Genomic DNA, 23,146 nt, shown 5'->3' with positions numbered 1-23,146 from the left:
GAATTGTTCATTCATATTGCTGTGGCAAATACTCTGCTGTACTGTTCTCAGGGCAACAAGAATAAAATAAAGCTGTCAAATTATATAGAGACCGGGTGTCACATTGTAGCACTGTAGGAGCCACTTGCTGGTGTTTCACAACTAAACGAGGCGAGGAGTCTAACACCTACCCGGTCTCCACCAGGGATCCCACAAGGAGGTATGGACTTCGCTGCGTGGAATGCGCAGGTCGCGGTTCTCCAAGTTAGTCACCAGCTTAGTGGGATGTTGAGCAGGAACGGTCAAACGATCCAGGTCAAGCCAAACAGTAGCGCTGTACACAGGGATAATCAGAAGGAGCTTCAGGAACAAGCAGAAGGTCAAAACCAAACAGTCTGTGCAGAACCAAATCAGAATCAAGGAGAACAAGCCAAGAATCAAGTTAAAAGTCAGCAAACACTGGGAGACAGGAGAATCACAGGAAGTGCTGAAGAAAGAGTGAACCAATACTCTGGTACCCTAATGGTGCCAGAGTGTTCCTTATATAGGGGAGAGTAACCTGATAGGAGGAGCTTATTAGGCTGTTAGAACACAGCTGACCGCTGACAAGAAGCAACACAAGAGCGTCCTGTAGTCTAGCAATGGGACGTGATCGCCACTGCGCATGCGCGTGCAGCGAGCCGACACAGGGCCAAAAGAACGTACCATTGCAAGGCAACGGGATGCAAACAGTGGGACAAAACAGGTGACCGCCCCCTGCATCTAGGGGAAGTACGGGGACGGTGCCTGACACCTGGCTGGAATGCAAAGAAGAAAGCAGGACAGAAAAAAGCGACACATATTGTAAAAATGTCAGGATAGCGTTCACAAGAGAATAAATGCCAAAGATCTGAAGAAGGAAACCCCTTTTAAGATCTATTTACAGCAAAGTATTGTTGTTTCTTCTATAGAACCTTCGTATTATTTCCCGATAGATGTTGTTTACAAGCTCTGTGCAATTTCTCTCTTTATTTCTGACAATCTTTTCCCTCTCTTGTACTGTAAGTAATGTTCTAGTTCTGTATCACAGGGATTAAAAGCTCCTTGTTCATCTGGCTGGGCGGTAAGCAGCATGCTCTTCAGTTTCAATGGCAGCTATTAAGGCAAAAGTGCTAGAATCTCAAAGTAGCTTTTTACAATCCCAGGAATGGGTTTGCCCAATATAAACTGTGGTTAAATGCAATTCACTCATTCTTACCGTTGTTTAAAGAGGAGCTGGAGGATCTTAGGGAGATGAAAATGACTCTGGTGATAGAGTAAATGAGATTGTTAGCAGTAAGATAAAGAGGTGGATAAGTGTCAGAGAGCCGTGATCTGATCTGTGAACACTTGTTTCTAAACACTGTGAAATTTCTCCTGTTGTATTTACAGAAGTATTATTGTTTTAGAGGCTGTATTTACAGGGTGCATCATTCTAGGAGATGATGACTATCTGCACTGTAAGGGGTATATTTAGTAAGCAGCGCTTCCAACAAACCGCCAATTTTCGGCGGGTTGCCGTCGTTTCCTTAAAACGGCAATTTTATTAAGGACAAACCAAGATGGACATTATCTTTAATAAAATTGAGGTTTTAAAAAAATGACAACAAACCCCAGAGAACTTAATATATCCCTTAGCGACTTTTTTTTAGAATTTAACGTAAAGACGGTCCATTTGCGTATGAGTAGAAATGCATCCGCACAATTGTGTTTCCACGTCTGTATTTTGAATTACATGCATCTTAAGATGCGCAACCTTCAATCAAGTCTATAGATGTGTCTAATCAGTATCCAGCATCAACTCCAAAACTGGCACCCGGTTTATGTAGGTGTAAAACTTCTCATAAGTTGTATTTCCAGATCTGTGTAACTCAAAATAAGATTCAACTCAAAGGGGTACGCTTAACTTGTGTCTGCAGCGCCTATTGTACCGCAGTTGCACGTCATCAGCCTCGATCTGCACAAGACCGCAGGTGCAGCTAAGTGCAAACATAGACACAGGTCATGCACATGCTGAGCGCAACAATTTGCACCAAGTTGTATCTTTATATCACTCAAATCCACTTACGTGCAACTCTAAATCAACTCTAGATCAACTCTAAATCAGGACTTTTAATAGTAACTGAGTGTGCTATATTTGTTTGCTGTCTGATAAGCAAATGATGGCTGTGTCATTGTCAGAGTATTGGAGTCCCTTGTTATGCCAGTCACATACTAAAACTTGCCACTCTATATATTGAAAAGTCTCTACCACCAACTTTCTTTATCTGCCATTGATTTTTTGCAGTAAAGGCACCATATTTCTATACATTCCAGAAATTAAGTGACAGAGCCCTCCATCATTCATTGCAGGTCCTGAACTAGACGCTGATTGTCTCATAAGGGCTGGGAGGTTGAGTAGCTTATTTTAAGAAAAGTCCGGAAGCCCCAAGAAAGCCACTAATTTTCTTGCAGACACCAGCCCTCCTATGAAAGTGTGCTGTTCCAGTTTGTCATTTTTGACTGCTGGTTCTCTACAGTAAAAGCTTTACTTCTGGTTCTCTACAGAAAGTGCTTTACTGCTGGTTCTCTATACAAAAAGCTTTAACATCCACAGAAACCGGATGTCACCCTGTACTGTTAACCTGTACTGTTGTCCCATGCTCTATGTACGGCGCTGCGGACCCTTTGTGGCGACTCATAAATAAAGAATAGAAATAATAATACCGGTCTGAAAAGGTTAACATTAGCTCTTTCAAGGAGTGGACCGAGCCATATACCAGGAGTTGCCCTGTTGATAGAACAACCTGTACCCTTTGCTAGCACCTTACTTGTAACATTGAATGAGCTTCTTCCTCTATTTTATAAATAAACATTACTAATGTGACATTCACAGTCTGCAATAAGTTATGACACCCTGTTAAATACAATTAGCAGATTATCTGTTATAATATAAATTAATTAATAACTTTTATACTGTACAACTCCTAACAACAGAGTCCCTTCTAACATACTCGATCACTTTGGGGTTAATGAATACTGGAGGCAATCATGTAATAAAGAAATAATCATTAACAGAGTTAATGACTGAAATGAACGGAATGATTCGCCAATACTGCCTTGCTGAGAGGTTACCGGAGCAGCCATGTAAATCGGGGACATATATGAAATGCTCATTCCAAGCGGCTTAATTGCAAATAGATCACATACATGCAGCACCATAAAAACTGCAGGTATGCAACATGCGTGTAACCCCTGTCACTGTGTAGTGTGAGGAGCACAGGTAAGGCAGTGCATGTCCTTCTCAGCCCTGGCTGACTGCTTGCGGTGTGAGGATCTAGATGACTAGAGGGTCTCCCTATTCTTATCCTGGGATTATTTTTATTTCTCCACGTTGCGGCTGCCACAAACTCACTCCCAGGCAATGCAGTGGGAGCCGGGACCATCTCCCCACTGTCCCGAGTCCCCGGCTGTCACATCCTATCTCCCCTCTGTCACTTTTTCTTTCTCTTTTTTTTCCCTGCACTTTTCTCTGCCTTAATTCTCTCTGTGACAGACGTCCCTTCTCCTCCTCCTCTTGCTTCTGTGACTTACCTTTGCCTCCTCCCCTCCAAACTCCCCCTTGCTGACAGCCCCTCTCACTCTCCAGCAGGCTTGTGTGTCTTGTCGGCATAGCAAACAGCTTGAGTCACTGCTGTCTTAACAGACACCCTGGCACCTATGAGGTTACTTAACTTGCCCCCCCCCCCCCCCCCCCCCCCCCCACCGAGACCTTCATCTGCAGTTACCGGGGGGCATAGTTTACCATAACGCAGCAAGGGGGGTGTTACATGTGGATTTCATGAGTGATCAGCTGATCTGGTAACCTTGTGAGTTACCCATCATCATATTCAGTTATACCTTCCAATAGCCTCGATTTTGGTGGAACTGTCCTGATTTTCAGACCCTGAGAGGGGCGATGCCTTCAGAACCATGGATGGGGCATTGTCAGATTTCAGATGTGGTTGGAAGTGAATTGGGGGGGGGTGTCTTGCAGTGGATTACGGCTGGGCTTATTTTGTTCCAAATCCGTCTTTACAAATGTTGAGAGGTGGGGTCATACTTAAAACAACTGCATTCAACAGGGGGTCGATTTATCAACGGGGGTTTTCCCCGGATTTAAGGCTTCTCTCTATTTAACAAACCCGAAGGCCAGGGAAGCATAGGGAAGCCTATTTATCATGTACAGCGGTGGTAAAAGTACCAACGCTGTTGTCAGGATGGCGATAGCAGAGGCCCCCAAAGGAGGAGAAAATGTTTTTCCTTTTTTTTCTACTCTTCTATTTTTTTACATTTTTGTTAAAACATTTTTATTTTTTTCTTGACGTAGGTGGAACTGAAAGTCGGTCCAGGCACCCAGTTCCACTGCACATGTGTGTCCTGGCAATGCCAGGTCACCAAGGCCGGATTAACCCGAGGTCTAACTTGGCTACAGCCCAGGGTCCTCGGCCATCCAGGGGGCCCTTGACAGTGCTCAGCGGCATTATTGATTGGGCCCGGGTCAATGCTGCTGAGCACTGTCCCTGTAGTCCCTCCGCGGCACTCAGTAATCTCCTTACTGAGGAGATCTCGTGAGTCTCACTCAACAGACAGAGGTAAGCGCTTGGGGTGGGGGGGGCAGGCGGCTCACGGGAGCCTCCATTCTCTTAATCCAGCTCTGCAGGTCACCCATACAAAGAGTGACCCTACATCGTCTGTAACAGCTGTAAGAGTCCTCTTACACTGCTAGCCGGTATTGCTGCGGAGCTGAGCACTACCAGGCTACCTTGTCGGCCTTTTAATAGTAAATTGAGCAATTGAATATTTTCAATCTCTGAGATAAGCAGCAGTAGAAAATCTGCCATATCGCATATTAATGATAAAAAAAAGAGACCCCTTAAACTTAAACACTTTGGGTTAATGCAGAGATGTGTTAGGATCACTACCGGGTATATACTAGTGACAGCAGTCACCATCTGTCACTTTGGTTGTTGGACCCATAACGTCATTATAATGTATGGGGCCAGCGTTAAATCTTCAAGCACTCTGGTTACTTCGTTGGGGCCTGTTACTGTGAACAGAAGATGACCACACTCACACGCTGATATAATCTTCCTCTACTGACGGCATTTACAGACATACCCGATAATGCTATGACTGGCAAGTCATGTGATATCACCTATAATATCACAGCGTGTATGGCTAGCATTGTACACTATCTGTACTTACATTACACTGCCACATAATATATATATATATATTACTCAGCTCGTACAGAGGTTTAAAAAACAGTTATTGTGGGTAACGCGTAGTAAATAATCTCAGTTTTCATGCCTGCATTGTAGAAAAAAATCAGAATTTAAGACTTGGGGTAGATTTATCAAGCTGCAGGTTCGAAAAAGTGGAGATGTTGCCTACAGCAACCAATCAGATTCTAGTTATCATTTATTTAGTACATTCTACAAAATGACAGCTAGAATCTGATTGGTTGCTATAGGCAACATCTACAGTTTTTCAAACCCGCCGATTGAAAAATTTACCCCCTGGGGTGTGTATGCAGCTCTGGATTATTATATTGCACTTGTAATGGATTAGGTATCTTTTTACATTCCTGTTTCTGTTATTTCAGTTATTCTATAACCAGTTCTATTCTAACTGACCCTGTTTACATTCCGAAGGTCTTTTACGCTTTGCTATTTTTATTACACTGTCATACACACCCTGTGAAGTTTGCTCAATCTAAACTACTACATAATACTCAAATCATCACAACACGAGATCCAGGAATGGAACATGTTACAGTTGTAACATTGCTTGTACTCAGGGCCGCCGAGAGGGGGGGGGGAGCGGGTACAGTTTACCCGGGCCCGGCCATGCCAGGGGGCCCGGGCCGGGCCGGGCCCTTGCTGCTAATTAAAAAAAAATTTTTAAATTTTTCTGTCTTGCGTTTTTTTTTTTAACTTTTTAATTTTTTTTTTCCGCGGGGGGGGGGGGGAGGGGGGGTCTTGGGTTTCTTGGGAGCTGGGAGGAAGAATAAATTAAAAAAAAATAAATAAATACTCACGTGATCGCGCGGCGCCGTGTCCCTCCTCTCCTCCAATCACACTGACTGCCGGGCGTGACGTCATCAAGTCACGCCTGTCAGTCAGTGAGGAGCGCCGCAGCCAGCAGGAAGAAAGAAGACAGAAGAGGAGACAGAAGAGCAGAAAAGAAAAGAAAGAAGTTGACAAAAGGTAAGTAAAGAAACGGAGAGGCACGGGGAGGAAAACAGAGAGGGACAGTACTATAAAGAAAGGGGACAGAGAAACAGAGGAGGAAAAAAAGGAGAGAGCCACAGAGGAATAAAAAAAAATTGGGGAAAGAGGAACAGAGGAGGGGAAAAAAAGGAGAGAGCCACAGGGGAATAAACAAAAAAGTGGGAGAGAGGAACAGAGGAGGAAAAAAAGGAGAGAGCCACAGAGGAATAAAAAAAAAAAGTGGGAGAGAGGAACAGAGGAGGAAAAAAAGGAGAGAGCCACAGGGGAATAAACAAAAAAGTGGGAGAGAGGAACAGAGGAGGAAAAAAAGGAGAGAGCCACAGGGGAATAAAAAAAAAAAGTGGGAGAGAGGAACAGAGGAGGAAAAAAAGGAGAGAGCCACAGAGGAATAAAAAAAAATTGGGGAGAGAGGAACAGAGGAGGAAAAAAAGGAGAGAGCCACAGAGGAATAAAAAAAAAGTGGGAGAGAGGAACAGAGGAGGAAAAAAAGTGGGAGAGAGGCACAAAGTAAAAAAGAAGGGGGAAAAGCAGCATGGAGGTCGCAGTGTGAGCATAAGGGGGTACAGTGTAGTTGTGATGAAGGGGCACAGTATTGTGTGTGTAATGGCACAGGGGGCTTGTTGCAATGTAGTGTGTGTGAGGTAGGTGGCAGCTAATTAATGGGCGCTATTTTGTTTGTAGGGTGATGGTGAGGCAATGTAATAGTAGGGACTATTAATTTAAGATGGGGTGGTTTGGGGGCTATTGAATCTTGGGGTGAGTTTAGGGAGAATGAGGTCTATTTATTAAATGTGACTATGAATTATTTAATGGCAGTGATGGTTGCGGGAAATAGGTATTGCTGGGGCTGTTTGCAGGAAGGGAAATAGGTTTATTTATTAAATGTGAATAGTATTATTTTAATGTTGGGGCTGGAGGAAGGCCTAATTATTAATCGTGGGTGCTATTGATTTAACGCTGGGGCTGGCTGTAATTTTCTAAATGTAGCCATTTTTTTTCCAAAATAGGTCCTTCAACATTTCCGGATCCGGACAAGCCACAACTAAAGAAAGCAGCAGCCACAGGTGGAGAAAGTGAGAAGAACAGGTAGGAGAGAGCAGCACAGTGTGTGAAATGTTGTGATTCTAGTAGGGACAATACCAATTTTTGGTGAATGTTGTGTCCAATGTAAGGTGTAGGCCAAGACTGAACTGTTTGTGTACACACTGCATTGTTTGTATACTACCCTGTGGTGGTAGATGTCCTGAAAGTCAGGAATGCTTGAACATATGTGACGCTCCGGCGAATTGAGAGCCTAGTGGTTTTTATGTTAGCCACGCCCCAATGGCACATTTGCCACGCCCCCAAATGCATGACCACACCTCCCAAAATTTTTGCACTGCCGTTTGGCTAGCCACGCCCCTGAATATATGACCATACAGCTAATTTTTTTTGCGCCGCCGTAAGGCGGCGCAAAAAAATTTTGGGGCTTACTTCACTATGAGGGGGGCCCCATGAATTTGTTGTACCCGGGCCCTGAATTCTTCTTGGCAGCCCTGCTTGTACTAAACAATATATGATTTTAATGGGCCCGTGTGTAAGAGTATTACTCCCCCCCACCCCCCTCATATGTGACAAAGGGAGAATGGTTGGGGAACATATGCTCCTTGTCACATAGGCTACGCCACAATTCTCCCCTTGTCACGTTTGCACCCTCCCGCTTAATTGCTTTGGACACCGGTGGAGAAGATCATCTCTTCACACCAGCAAACTCCTACGTTGCTCCAGGTGGGGGAGAATTCTATGGCAGGGGTGGATTAGGGATGACATGTCTCCAGACTACCTGCAGGCCAGACAAAGTCCTGAGTGTGCAGGACAGCTCCCCAAAACTGGACTGTACCCACCAAAATCAGGACAGATGGCAGACTATGCTGCTCTCTTCTACCTGTTGCAGCTCTCACTACCTGCTGCTGGTGTCTTAAGCTCAGTTGCTACTTGTCTGGATCCTGGAATCTTGTGGCCCCTAATTGGAAAAGGGATAGGTACTATTCACCTCCTGGAAAGTCGAGCATCGAAAGAACACCTTAAGCCACTGTCCCCCAACCAACTACAACATTAAATCAATAATACCCACATTTAATAAATAGGCCCTTTCCCTCATAATAATAATTTAGCCTTATTTAGCCTTATTATTAAGTTATTAGCCCCACGTTGCATTACTAGCATCTACAATATATTACTAGCCCCCATCAATCCCATATTATATTAATATACCCCTACGTTTAATAAAAGAGACAGACAGACAGGGAACGAAGCAGAAACACAAGCAGGCTATCTGATATATAAAGAAAATGGGATCAGTGGCGGAAGTTAAGACAAGTACAGCAGGAATAGAATATATGAACAGAGATTAGTAGGGGCTACTAATTGGATAGTTAAGATAGTAGAGATTAAAGTTCTATATTGACAGAGAGCAGAGACTACAGCATCAGTCATCTATCAAGCAGCGACTTACCGTGATATCAGGAGTACAGGGAGAAAATAGAAGTTCAGGATGGGAAAACTAAAGGACTTCAAACCGGACTTCTACTTACCGGGCAGAAACACGTTCTGATGTATTGATCCTACCAGCTGTGTAGTTCATGTTAAGTCATGGCCAGTCTAATAGTCCTACTCTTACTTCTTGAACAAGTTACCAAACTGGTACTAGAGAAGAGTTACCTGATACTTCAACTGACATTGTTACGGAATTTTGTAGGGATACACTCGACAAAGAGCCGGAACCCTTTGTAGTTTACAGAACTTAAGCAAGTAAAGGATTCTTAATTATATATAAAGTATAAAAATTATATATAATTCTATAGAAATATGTTTTATTAATACTGTTACAGAAAGTAAGAAAATTTGTTAAGGTGATAGACAATTGTGTGATTTTTAGGATGTATTCAAATAATTTTTATTGGTATTAATAATAAATCATTTAACTAGGTAGAACTATTAATATAACCTAAGATCACTTGTTGCTACTGATTTATTGCAAACATTAATCTTTTGATAAGTCTGACCCTATCCCAATCTAGAGAAACCAACCTCCTATTCCCACCCAATTTATTTGCCCACATCTTAAAGACCCTCTTTTAAACGTATCCAGTTATTGGGGTCTTGTTTGCTTCGGTTTGGGAATCCAACCTCATTCTGTACAAAGATCTTTTCTTCAACAGAGGAACAAGGGAATGTCCAGGAAGGATTTCCCGACAAGAGTACGACCCTACCATAAATTAATAGGTTACAATCTAGAATTGGCCTCATAGTGTTAATTTGTTAGTCATGAATGAAACGAATCTTACAGAAGTAAAATGACTAATAAATGTCTGTTGTCCTATTTTTTAAAATCAGAATTCACTGATCCACAGTATTCATCTCTGCTCCTAAAGTACCACAACCGGTCATGTTTTAAGGATATCATCCCAACGTACATTGTGACGGCTCACTCGAATAGATGGATTCCACTGGGTAGGAGTTAGGAAGTATCTAGGGGTTATTTGTGGTCCAGAATTTAGAACCTCTCTTATGTCAGAAATATATTAATTTGCTACATGGATATTATTAGGTCTGTTTCTTGTTGATTTGTATCAGGGTAATTGCCTTGCAAAGCAGTTGGGTCCAACTTAGTAACATATCCTGCTATATTCACTCAAGCAGGGAAATTATATCTACCGGTATATATTACTATATATTTCTATATATTACTATATATTACTATTCGTGTGCAAGGTGTCTTTTTTCTGTGTTAGTGAATTGTGAACAGTCTTAAACTGTCGTAAGGTAAATAATCTTTCCAATATAGTGATGGCCATTTTTACCTTTATGGGAAATGCAAAAACAAGCACTGACACAGTCTTAGCCAAAGCAAAGTCTCGCAAACATTGAGATTACATTAACCTTTCCGTTGGTCGATAAGTAAGCAATTTGTGGCATCAAACATGTTAGGAGACTTTGCGTTAGGGTCTAAAATATAACTAAAATGTTACCCTGGCACCATCTCACCAATCAAATCCAACAGAGTTTTGCCCAACCTCACGTTGTTACAGAGAGTTCCGTCATTCGCGGGGTAGTTGACGACTCTTCACAACCGTTCCCCAAATAGGGTCGTGAGGGGCGTGTCTAGAGCTTCTACTCTTCTATTGGATACAGAGCTGGTAGGCTGACGAAGACCGATAAACACAAACCTACAAAACTAGACTTTTGCTAAACATTGTATCAATACAAAATAAATTGCAACTACACCCCCTTAAGGCGCCATTCATGCCTAGCTTCTTTTTAGTGCTTTTCAGATGTTACCAAAAACTTAGCACATTAAAAATAAGATTCAGTGGTGATGATTCCATTATTGCAGCCTAAAATTCTATAGGCTTGTTCAAGTTATTAAAACACAAGCTTTAAAGCATGCTACAGGACAATAAATTTTATTGGAAAAACCATTAAAAAAAGTGCACAAAAATACGTTTTTTTCCTACCTTACCCTCAGCTACAAAGACCTCATCCTCTCCCACCCCCTCCACATCCCCAACTTCATCTCACTCCACACTTCCTCCTGTCTGCCACGATCCGTCTCAACCCTTCGCTGCTTACCACGTCACACTCCTGCCTCCAAGATGTCTCCCGTGCTGCCCCACAGCTTTGGATCTCTCTCCGGCCACAATCAGCCTCTCCCCCAGCCTCCACTTCTTCAAACACTCCCTCAACACTCACTTGTCCATCACAGTTTATCCTCCTCCTAATTTTTCCCCCACTAGCCCACTCTTCCTACTCCCACATTCGCCCTCTGTCACCCTGTCTTGTGTCCCTATTGTCCCTCCTTCTAGATTGTAAGCTCTTGCAAGCAGGTACTCATTCCTCTTGTCTCCTCGTCTGATCCCACCTCGACCCGTCCCATGTTTCCTGGCCCCCACCTCTTGCATTTCCTCTACATCACCTATCATACACCCTGAATGGTCTGTACAGGGCAGCATGGTGGCTCAGTGGTTAGCACTTCTGCCTTACAGCACTGGGGTCTTAAGTTCAATTCCCGACCATGGCCTTATCTGTGTGGAGTTTGTATGTTCTCCCCGTGTTTGCGTGGGTTTCCTCCGGGTGCTCCGGTTTCCTCACACACTCCAAAAGCATACTGGTAGGTTAATTGGCTGCTATCAAATTAAACCTAGTCTGCGTGTCTCTGTCTGTCTGTGTCTGTGTCTGTCTGTGTCTGTGTGTATGTTATGGAATTTAGACTGTAAGCCCCAATGGGGCAGGGACTGATGTGAATGAGTTCTCTGTACAGCGCTGCGGAATTAGTGGCGCTATATAAATAAATGGTAATAATAATAATAATAATAATACAAGCTGTTATGCTTCCAGTATGTCATTGCCTGTTGTACTCTATACTTCTTGTCATGCTCTTCAGCCCATTGTACAGCTCTGCAGATCTTGTGATGCCTTATAAATAAATACTACTACTAATAACAATGTTTAAATGAGCCCCCAAAGTCATGTTTAGCCATAAATGTATCTATACAGTTTCTAAGTATCTTTCGATATAGCATTAATAAGACTGCTCTGGTAAACATGTAGCACTGATGTGTAACTGTAGAACTTGCAGAGTTTGTGAAATCAGACTATTTCCTGTCCATGATTAGTATGTTGGACTATGGGAAAGTTTGTTAGAGACAGAATCCCACGCAGGAAAAATAAATTATTCTGATAGAAGTTGGCAGAACTTAATTATAACTTAGGAAGCTGGTTTTGCACTATTATACCCAGAGACTGTGGTTTCAGTTACAAGAGCAGATGTCAATGGGAAGCGGAGTGTGGATGTTGTTAGAAAATTAATCGTGGCACAAGATACAGAATCTCTGACCATTTATAGCTACAAAGAGGCCACACAGGCATCGAGGCTGGCAGGGCCTGCTGGGAATTGTAGTTCCACAAAAGCTGGAAAGCCACAGTTTGCCAAATCTGGCCAAAAGGAATATGTATTGTAGTTATGATTTGTTATTAAAATATCTTATATTTCTACAATACTTCTTGCTAAAGGGTAAAGACAGGGACTGCTGAGACTTGTAGTTCCAACACAACTGAAGAGCCATGTTACTTATTATGCTTAAAGGAACATTATACAGAAACTGATCATTATTATAGAAACATCTGGGGCCTGATTCATTAAGGCGCGCAAATGCAGATACATGGCGTATATTGCTCGCTTTGCGCATGCTTAGAACTGGACCATACACCACTGAACGCACTAACTTCCAATTCATCTTCGAGCGCAAAGGACACTTCCAACAGCCTACAATATCAGTGGCGGAACGGGGAGAGGAAGGGGTGTATGCAATGTACTATAAGGGCGAGCCAATGTTCAGCGCATGCAGCAGCGTCCGATTCAAGCTTTGGGCATTTGAAGGGTACGTATTTTTCTGTCGTACCACTTGCACCAGCTACAGGTCAGGTGTAAGTGCCAATCAAGAACAATTGTAACATTGCATTTTATTACTACCATACTAATATTATCCTAATAAATGTATTTTATGGAGAAAAAAAAAGTTTTGTCATATAAAAAAAACAACTATTCAGTTAATGTCAGTTGTTAATAATATAGTCAATACTAACAGGTGACATTAATTGAATATTTTTTTTTTCTGTACGTTCTTTTGGGACTTTATATTCCACATATGTATTGGACATATCCTGCAGTGTATTGTCTGTTAGAGCAGAGCGGACCTAGACCCGTAATCATCACCATCTTTACATCCGCTCCTTGTTGAATTCGGAAGTGCGTATACTTGATGTGCGTTGCCTCCATTAATGTTTTCTACAATATTCCTTTGCTGAATAGGACAATGGTGGAAGCATTCCAAAGAGATGTCTTGTTCAAATGTTATTGCCCGGATGGAAAGTATTTTCCAGCAGCGTTACATCTGTATTTAAACCTTTCCACCTCTATGCAGCATTATGGATTATCTGGGTTATATAATCAGGAATAGTTGGGACATATCTGGGTGATAACAGCTACCGGTTTCTAATTGGGGACAAGTAAGTCCCTAGCGGGTCAGTTTTTGGGTTCACTTGTTATATTGGACCAATAGTTCTATCAATTCACAACTTGCATTTATTACTGGGTCAAACAAACAAGTTAAGAGTTTTAAGAGTTGTCATTTATAATGTATATTTATTCTATTTATTTTAGTTCTTTTTTATAGAACTTTTTTTTGTTAAAAAACAAAACACATTTTAAAAGAAAACATTATTCCAGCAGCACCTTAACATAAAATTCAGTTGTTAAAAAATATATATCAGTGCAACCTTTATGAAGTCGGAAGCTAGCTGCAATACACTGACATTTGTAGACATTCCAAAATTGCTAAATTACTTTATTTTTTTCTAGTTGAAATACAAGATTTTGGCCGGTTAGTTTTAGCAAATTGACTAACCATTGTATCATGTGACATCCAAAAAATCCCTATACATGAAGAAGATATGATCTGTTTGGATTGGATTTGATCATATATGGTGGACAATTGCTATATTGGTGGGGCCATCATGTTGCACAATCCCTGTAGAAAGTAGGGATCAGTGTTTATGGAAATGGAGGATGCAAAACATCTATAAATTATGAGACCAGACACAGGTTGGAGAAGGTTAACCATGTACAGTTATTATTTTGGACAAAGAAACTCACACATAAAGTACAGACACAAGGAGTATATTTACTAAACTGCGGGTTTGAAAAAGTGGAGATGTTGCCTATAGCAACCAATCAGATTCTAGTTATCATTTATTTAGTACATTCTACAAAATGACAGCTAGAATGTGATTGGTTGCTTCAGGCAACATCTCCACTTTTTCAAACCTACAGTTTAGTAAATATACCCCAAGCTCTTTGTATGCTATAGTGCTGATACTAATGCATGTATATAGGACAATAAACCCCAACATTGCAATATCAATAGGACCCATTAAGGTAAAATACTTTGTTCAGTTTTTCCCTGGCTCTGCAGCTCTGTTAAAATGTAAAATGTTACCTCCCCCAACTGCAGGAGGCACCTTCCACATCTAGAGGACACATTCCAGATGGAAGGATGCAGGCCACAATGCCGAGACCGCAGTCACTGGACACGACCCCTAGGTGTGAGTCTGACAATCCACACACAACAATTCTGCCAAGAAAGTCTTCCAAGCTATCAATCACTCTGGTTCTTATCAGTTAGAGAAGCACCCTTCTCCTAACATGGAAACCTACTGCAGAGGTTATAGAGTTTAGTGGTCATTAGAGGTGTAACTGGAAATTTGTGTTCCCGTTCTCTCTATCTGCTCAGAAAGGAAGACAACATCCGTTTCCTGCTCCTTCATGTTACCATACTGGTATCCAACTCTAACACATGCATAACCTGCGTGCAGAGGTCTTCACCTATAGAAGCCATTAATCTTGTAGAGTGAGAGTTGTTCACCAATGCTTAGGTGCCCCCAGGGCTTACGCTCTAGGTAGTGCAGGCTTAGGGTGACAAGTATTGTAGAGGTCAGGATGTAGGAGAAGGAGAACAAGCACCAGTGTCTAACAATACTCCAGGAAGCAGGGTGCATAACAGAAGTCAAATCCAAAATTTGATTTTGGTTTTGGTTTTGGATCTGGATTAACTTTGTGTTTTGGTTTTGGCAAAATCGCCCTTGCTTGTTTGGTTTTTGGTTTTGGATCCCGATTTTTTCCTAAAATCACATATTTTTGCTTTTTTTCCCCCCTACATTATTATTGACCTCGATAACACTAATTTCAAGTCATTTGCATTCAATTTTGACCACCTCACAGGTCACAATATTATTTTCATACACTTTCAAACAAAGACTGCAGATTTAGAAGATCAAGCCTGCCAGACCTATTATTTCTATTTCAGTAATGATAATTAGCAATGGAGCAATGGAGCTCTCCTGAATGAACACTGCTACCCCTCCTCTTTCTATTCTACCTATGACGCTGCCCAACTTAACTAGAGACTGCCAAGAACTGTGTTACCCCTCCCGTGAACCTCTGTGAAATGGTGCTGGATCGCCATGGAGGGCGGCACTTATAGAATCCAACGCTCACAAGATCTGAGATCCAACGACGTAACAATGACATTTTGCCTCGTTTTCAATTCCGAGGGCGCGCGCAGGGCCATCTTTTCCATTGGGCACGATGGGCAGCTGCCCAGGGGCCCCACGGGCAAGGGGGCCCCATAGGCACGGCTCTTAATGAGAATAAATACTCCTGCAAAAGAAAAAAACCTGCAAAAAAACCTTCAAGGGTCACTGAGCAAGTACATTTATCTATCTCTATATATCTATATCTATATCTATATCTGTATCTGTGTACATCTATATATCTATATCTATATCTATATCTATATCTATATCTGTATCTGTATATATCTATATATCTATATCTATATCTATATCTATATCTATATCTATATCTAGGGGCCCCGGTGCACTGCTTTGCCCGGGGGCCCATAATGTTGTTAAGATGGCCCTGGGCGCGCGAAAGTACCGAGCCGGCTCAGTACACGGATCGGGTGTGTTCAGTTCTCGAGGAACCGAGCCTGAGCATCTCTAGTCTGATGCCACATTACTGATGTGACCAAGATGCCCGGAATGATGACACACCTCCGCGTCTCTGCCGGATCCTAACACTCTCAGGGTAATTTAATTTAAATTAGGACCCAATGCTAGCTGGCACATCTTGTCTCTAGACCGTCCTCGGCCATCTCTGCCCTCCTTTCCCTAAAAACTCCCCTGCGGCTGGTACGCACGACACCTGCTTTTACCACGGGAGCGGGACACACCTCCCAAAAGTACAGACAAATATGCTGAATGTCAGGATGGCTGACAGTGCCCTGAAATCAGTTTTGTCCCACCAGATTCGGGTCATTTCAGAGTCGGGATAATGACTATTAAGTAGTTTTTGGCTTTTAAAATAAAATGTCAGTAAAGTTAACCTAAGTGATTTTATAAACGTCATTGACTGTTCCATGATACTATGAGGAGTTGTCTTGTTCTCTGCAGTCAGTGGATTCCACAGAGACTTTCATGTCCGGAGAGGGTGTGACTCAGAGAAACATTCAAAACTTCTTCTCCATTATCCCATCATGGGACAGTCTATTAATTACTGCAGCTGACAGCAGGCGGAATTTCAATAACGCCGGTTAATTATAGAATAATAGTCAGTTTCCACCACATTTTTGTTTTCTATTAACTCTTGTGAATTTATACAATGAAATTCAGTTACACCGAGTGTAAGTGTGATTTGTTTATTTTTATTCATCTTGTCTTTGTTTTCCTTTGTCTACTTGAAAAAATAGTGTCATAGCTGTTTATTTCTCCTTTTCAGGGTGTTTTAGGCTCTAGATAAATAATTTAGATAACAGGTAATATGCACTTCGTATTTTTTCAGATAATTTAATATATCTTTCATTTTTTGTTATTACACACAAAAATTATTAAAAGATTACAGTTCTTTTAATTTCCCATAGACTCACTGGAGCTCATTTAGAGATTGATCTGTTTCAGTTTTGTTTTTTTATTAAGATACGCATTTTGGTATTGCGCATGTGCTCCAAAAATGCACACGCATACATCTGTATAAAGCTTTTTGCGCATCCTTGGAAGGGGCGGGCAAACATATCGCTAGTACAGTCAGGCCGTGTTCATGTAAAAGCCACTCGATTAGATGTATGCGCAGATACGCATGTACGCAAATACGCATATAATCATCATCACCATTTATTTATATAGCGCCACTAAATCCGCAGTGCTGTACAGAGAACTCACTCACATCAGTCCCTGCCCCATTGCGGCTTACAATCTAAATTCCTTAACACACACACAGACAGACACGCATAAAGGTCAATTTGTTAGCAGCCAATTAACCGACCAGTATGTTTTTGGAGTGTGGGAGGAAACCGGAGCACCCGGAGGAAACCCACGCAAACACGGGGAGAACATACAAACTCCTCACAGATAAGACCATAGTCAGGAATTGAATTCATGACCCCAGTGCTGTAATGTAGAAGTACTAACCACTGAGCCACCGTGCTGACCATATACGCATATACACAATGATGACAATGATGACTATCAGCAGGACTACGTAGCCGCTTCTGATTGACTGATTTCATATTGACCCCTCCAACAGATCGTACTTGTTCATTATTGTCATGGCTATGTTATACAAAGTTGTGGCTGGCTATTGACATTCCTTAAATGACAATTTTATTTGGTCTACTACAGAAAAGTAAATTGCCGTCGGAATTTTAAAAGGGAAACAACAGATGTTTTTATTTAAGTTAACTTAATTTAATTTATTTTCATTTCATTTCATTATTTATATTTCTGTTTGTACTTTTATTAATATTTTATTAAAAACTGTCTCTTGTGTATATGACAATTTATTACATTATTATATTCTGTAGAAATATGGTAACACATTTATAACTAACACTGTGTAGCCACATCTCTGCACTTTCTCCACGCTATCCCTACACTAGCGTAACGTTTGTATATTTTCGCGGGGCGTAACTATACAAACGCTTTATGCCTAAAATATACCTGGCACAAATGCATCCAACTGAACATATAAATATGATCTTATAACTTGCGTCTTTTCCTACTAGAAGCTGAAATGCTACAAATCTAAATTAATTTGCTTAAACTGTCCTGTTGTAATCTTTCTCCAGTTTTTATTTTCTTACCATTTTAAGTTGATTGACAGTATGAGAGATCATGTAGACCTCCTCAGTTAACGGTGCACTACTGCAACTAGTGTACAGTTTCTACCAGGAATCCTCTCACTGGACCAGATTAGCAAAATAAAAGTACTGATGAGTAAAGTTATTTGGTAGGTTTGTTAATACTTAAGAAGATAACCTCTTGTGGAATATAATTTAGATAAGTAGACTCTAAGAGATATAGCTGCAATCAAGTTGTTTTCATTAGCTTTATAAAGAGCCTGATTCATTATTCATAACTGGCGATACGTTGCATATAATGCTTTAAAACCGCCATTTTGACTGTCTCCACTACAAGTGACGTCATTTGTTTCTGCTGACAATTCTTAAAGTCGCATTTTACTTCAGAGCTTAGGGATAGTGTGGGGAGTCCTGAAGATGTAGACTTGTGTTATGCTGTTTTGCTAGTGCTGGACTGAGATATCTTTTACAAGGGCAATAGAGTTTTGGGAGAGAGGGTGGTTAGGTTTGAGAGACTGAGTCTGACCTGCTTCAAGTGATAGATGTTTGCTGAGCAAACAAATTGCTACTGCTGCCAGAGGTTGCAGGACCACAGGAAAATAAAACTGCTGAATAGAGAGATTCCTCCCAACCATTTTGGGTGGAACATTTTCAGCCCATGAGGAGCAGCCATTTTGCCATTACAAAGAAAGTTGTGCTAATTGCTTTGGAAATCTGAAGCTGCATTTATTCAAGTGTTAAGTGATTTATCCTGTTTCCTGCTGTATGTGATTACCCATCATTTATTCCAGTGACTGTTTTCAAATTCAAGTTGACGCTCTGGATAGATTGAGAGCATACAAATGTTTCTAGGGAAGAGTGAAAACTAGACTACCAGGTATCTAAGAGGTCCTTATTCAAAGGCACCTGTGTAAAGTACAGTCCATCTCAAGGATTATCTGCCTAGTTTAGGTATATGCATAGACTGTGAAGGATCACAGGCTACCAGTACACACCAGCTAGAAAGCTAACAGTATTATTGTGCATTTACATGTTTAAAGAGTTTGGGTATAGTACAGTGTGATGTGAACTGTGTAAAATACTGTCAACGATACCTCATCTACAGTCACTAAGTGAGAGGTAAAGGTAGTAGTGCTAAGGAAATTATCGAAGTTGCTATGCAAACTGTTAGCTTTATAATATTTAAGTAAAAGTTGCCTTTATTATGGTATATTAAATATCCTGTCATTATTTCATATAAAAAATATATATGTGCTATAAACTACAGAAAACCCGCATCTAATAAATGTGCCGGAGTGGCTTTTACACCATTCTTGAGTCCCGCTAATGTTTATTCATGTTTGTGGTCATAACTCTAGCGGCGGGCAAGGGGTATCTTCCCATGGCATTCGTGGTCCTGGGCACTCCCCAGAAGAGAAGCCATGTGTCAAGATTTGGGTAGAGGCAACCCTCAAATCTGTCCCATGGCCCTCATATTCTCTCAGTTATGATGGTCTTTGGACCCTCGTGGCAGCAGGTCAAGAAGCCACTCCCAAATATGTTGGGTGATCTCGGGACCTCCTCCCCTCCGTCCCGGGTCCCTGAATGTCCATCTCTCCCACACACTTCTCCACAGCTCATACCAGCGTTATGTTGCTAAGCAACTGTTCCTGGTGTGTCTCCTCTGGGTCCTAGTGCAGGGGCCACACATTCGGTTACTGGGAGGTGTGAATACCAGAGGGGATATTACATTCATAAGGCAGATTGTTAACCAATAAAGATATAAACCAAAGAATTTTTTTTATAATATAATAATTGCAACATAATTTCAATAGCTGCGGATCAGAGGTTAAACAAACAGTGAAAGCCATTTTGTGTATTATTCAGTCAGAAGCAGAATGTGGTGAAAAGCAAGTAAAAAACAGAGAAGAGAATAGGTTTGCTTAACACAAGTCAATATAAAAATACATAGCAAGATTGAAAGCTCCATTTCATCATAAATAATGTATAGTTCATCTCTATAGAGTTCATCTAAACTCCATCATTAAACAGTTTATATGAAATAGAATGATCGTTGCCAAATGTCTATATCCATAATTGATAACAAGACCCCAAGGTAGTTAAACTTCACAGCCCTTTAAGTATCAAACACAAAATACACCATGTTGCTGCGTGCTAAAAAAACATGTCAATGTATTATTGAATATAAAATATCAATATCAAATGTTGCACAAAAAACATAACCCAGATAATCGTATGTCAGCTTGACAACACAAATAACGAGAAGCTGCCAGCATGAAATGTTTGTAAAAGAACAAATATACAGATGTAAAAATAGAAAAAAATGATGAGGTGGTGACATGTGGACAAAACCACGTTAAAAAAGGGCGCTTGCGTCGGGAAGTAACGCTCTTCCCCTGAGGAGGCCTGGCCTAGGCCCAAATGCATGACAAGAACCTTTTTAACACCTTAAGTAGCTTGATTTGACTAGAATGCATGAGTATCATGCACGGGTTAACTTGTCTATATATATATATATTGATATTGATATGTTTTTCTTTTACAGCTGACTGTGTGTATTTGCAGTGAGACGGATCAAATAGAGCACCTGAAGAGACCTCCTTCTCTAAGGATCAGTTGGAGTGTCACCTGTCAATAAAACTAAGGGGGAGGAGAGCTGTATAGTATTTAAACCTGTATTGTACACTTATGCAGTGCGACCGATGCCAGATAGTGGCCGATATCTAGACAGAAGGACTATGTCTAGTCAGAGGTTGCCTGATGCCATCCTGATGGAAAGTGTACTTTTTATCTGTGATTGTGACTTGAACAGTAAAAGCACTGTCACTCCATAGTAACACTATAGTTATACTATTTGTGCATGGTTAAAAATTAGGGATGGGATTAAGGTAGGCCAGATAGTGGGTGTTAGTAGGATGGGAAAGCTGACCTATCTGGTCTACCAAAACCAACTTCCTCTCTACACCAAAGCTACACTGCCATCCTTCCATATATCAATACCCCTATCTATAGATCTTCTTCCAGCACGATTCCTAATCTATATCCTATCCTATCTACTGCTATTTGGTATTCATATGTTATTTCAGGTTTTATTAATCCTCTAACCCTTTCTCCATCTCTTATATCCTACACCATCTCACCCTGAATATCCATCTAGGACAACCATCCCCAGCACGAAGTCTCTATTACCATCCAGTTCCACGAACCTCAACCGCATCACAATGAACACACCTCAAGGACAAAAGCCACAAAACCTCAACTAAAACAACCTACCACGGACTGTGCTCCACGGCTATGGAAAGATAAGTACCAGATTGATCAGCGCAGGGTTGAAGGGCGGCACACAAGAAACAGCCGTGCTGGGGGGGGGGAAGGTTTAGCCTTTTTTCTGCTCTACTGTATTTTTCTATGTCTCCGCTTTTCTCTACAACTTAGTGACCTTCTTGTCTCTATACTCTGCAGCTGTCTTTATAGTTGCCCTTACTTCTCTCAATGTTTTTGCCCTGCCTCTCACACTGAGTGTCTTCTCTTATTTTACCTTTCATACTCACTCTTGTGTTTCCTATTAAGTTTTGTTATTTTGTTTACTATTTCCTATGCTCTAGTGACTCTTTACTAAACTGCATTACTCCCACTCCGATATCTTCGCAGTAGGACAAAGGCTCTGGGTGCCTGGAGTCCACATAGGTGGACACAACTGAGTTCTGAATAAACACCAGCCTACAACCTCAGCTGACATATTGCGTATGTACGACTGAGCAATAAGAATCCATCAGTTTCCTATAGCTGCTGCGTCTCTGACCTCCGCCATTACCAACAATGACAACAGGCGCTACCTAATGAGAAAGAACAGGGACTAGAAACATTCAGAAGTGTTCCCAATCAGTGCAATATTATAGAGCTCTATAGAAGGGTTTATTACACACATTGTACATTTTATTGAACATCTTCCTCATCATCACCATTTATTTATATAGCGCCACTGATTCTGCAGCGCTGTACAGAGAACTCACTCACATCACCCTGCCCCACTGGAGCTTACAGTCTAAATTCCCTAACACACACACACACAGACAGACACAAAGAAAGAGAGACTAGGGTCAATTTTAATAGCAGCCAATTAACCTACCAGTATGTTTTTGGAGTGTACGAGGAAACCGGAGCACCTGGAGGAAACCCACGCAAACACGGGGAGAACATACAAACTCCTCACAGATAAGGCCATGTAAGGCAGAAGTGCTAACCACTGAGCCACCGTGATGCCCTGTACAAGATAAGCTTTGCAAAACCTAGATATTTTACTGAAGTATCAAGACAAAACTCTAAAGTGTTTAACCTCAGCGAAACTACAAGAGGTACCCATCAAAGCGTCACACTGAGTTTATATATCACAATCACAGAGAAAGCATTTCATATGAGAGGAGAGAGGTTTATGCCCAAAATGTAAGCAAAACTCAGGTACATTTTATTATTATTATTATTGTTGGGAGTGTAGAAAAAAATCTTGATTTTGGAACAAAATATTAGCTTTCCTGTCCTCTGTTTTTAAGGTTACACTACGTGGGAATCCCATTCCACTACTATTTTGTAATTTTGACACATGGAAAGACAAGAGTGTGTGTTTCCAGAGTCACAATATAGGAGGTCCTGGTATAAAAATCAAATTCTAAATTTGTTAGTCCCGAGGAAATGTAATAAATGTTATAATTTGTCTGAATCTGGGCATTCGTTTTTATCAAGAGTCATAGTCATGAAGAAATGATTAACTTGTAAATATATGTAGAATTGTTTGATGGAAAGACACTTTGGGGTATATTTACTATACTGTGGGTTTGAAAAAGTGGAGATGTTGCCTATAGCAACCAATCAGATTCTAGCTCTCATTTTGTAGAATGCACTAAATAAATCAAAAGCTAGAATCTGATTGGTTGCTATAGGCACCATGCCACTTTTCCAAACCAGCAGTTTAGCAAATCTAGCCCTTTGTCTTTATTAATGTTTCACCAATTCTTACAGTAATATTGACAGTGGCAAAAAAAACGCCATTCTGCGCAACTTCCTCTCCTCCATTCCCAAAAGATGTACAATTGGAAATGCTAGAACTCCTCTTCTTTGATTTACGTGCAGCCTCCTCAGACGTTAAGAAGAGGGTACTTAAATTCT

At 41.2% G+C, this 23,146-nt stretch overlaps 1 long non-coding RNA gene across 1 annotated transcript in view; it reads left to right on the top strand.

Annotated features, from left to right (window-relative positions):
- Nucleotides 1-7,259: 7,259 nt before the first annotated feature.
- LOC142159310 (uncharacterized) overlaps nucleotides 7,260-23,146 on the top strand; it is a 361,481-nt gene continuing 345,594 nt past the window's right edge. Inside the window, exon 1 of the long non-coding RNA XR_012692937.1 lies at nucleotides 7,260-7,337. This is a non-coding gene — a long non-coding RNA (uncharacterized LOC142159310). The remainder of the gene's footprint in view (nucleotides 7,338-23,146) is intronic.

The sequence above is a fragment of the Mixophyes fleayi genome, chromosome 5 (assembly GCF_038048845.1).
Source record: "Mixophyes fleayi isolate aMixFle1 chromosome 5, aMixFle1.hap1, whole genome shotgun sequence".
In the NCBI taxonomy this organism is placed as follows: Eukaryota; Metazoa; Chordata; class Amphibia; order Anura; family Limnodynastidae; genus Mixophyes; species Mixophyes fleayi.
This window is presented reverse-complemented; position numbering and strand designations above follow the sequence as displayed.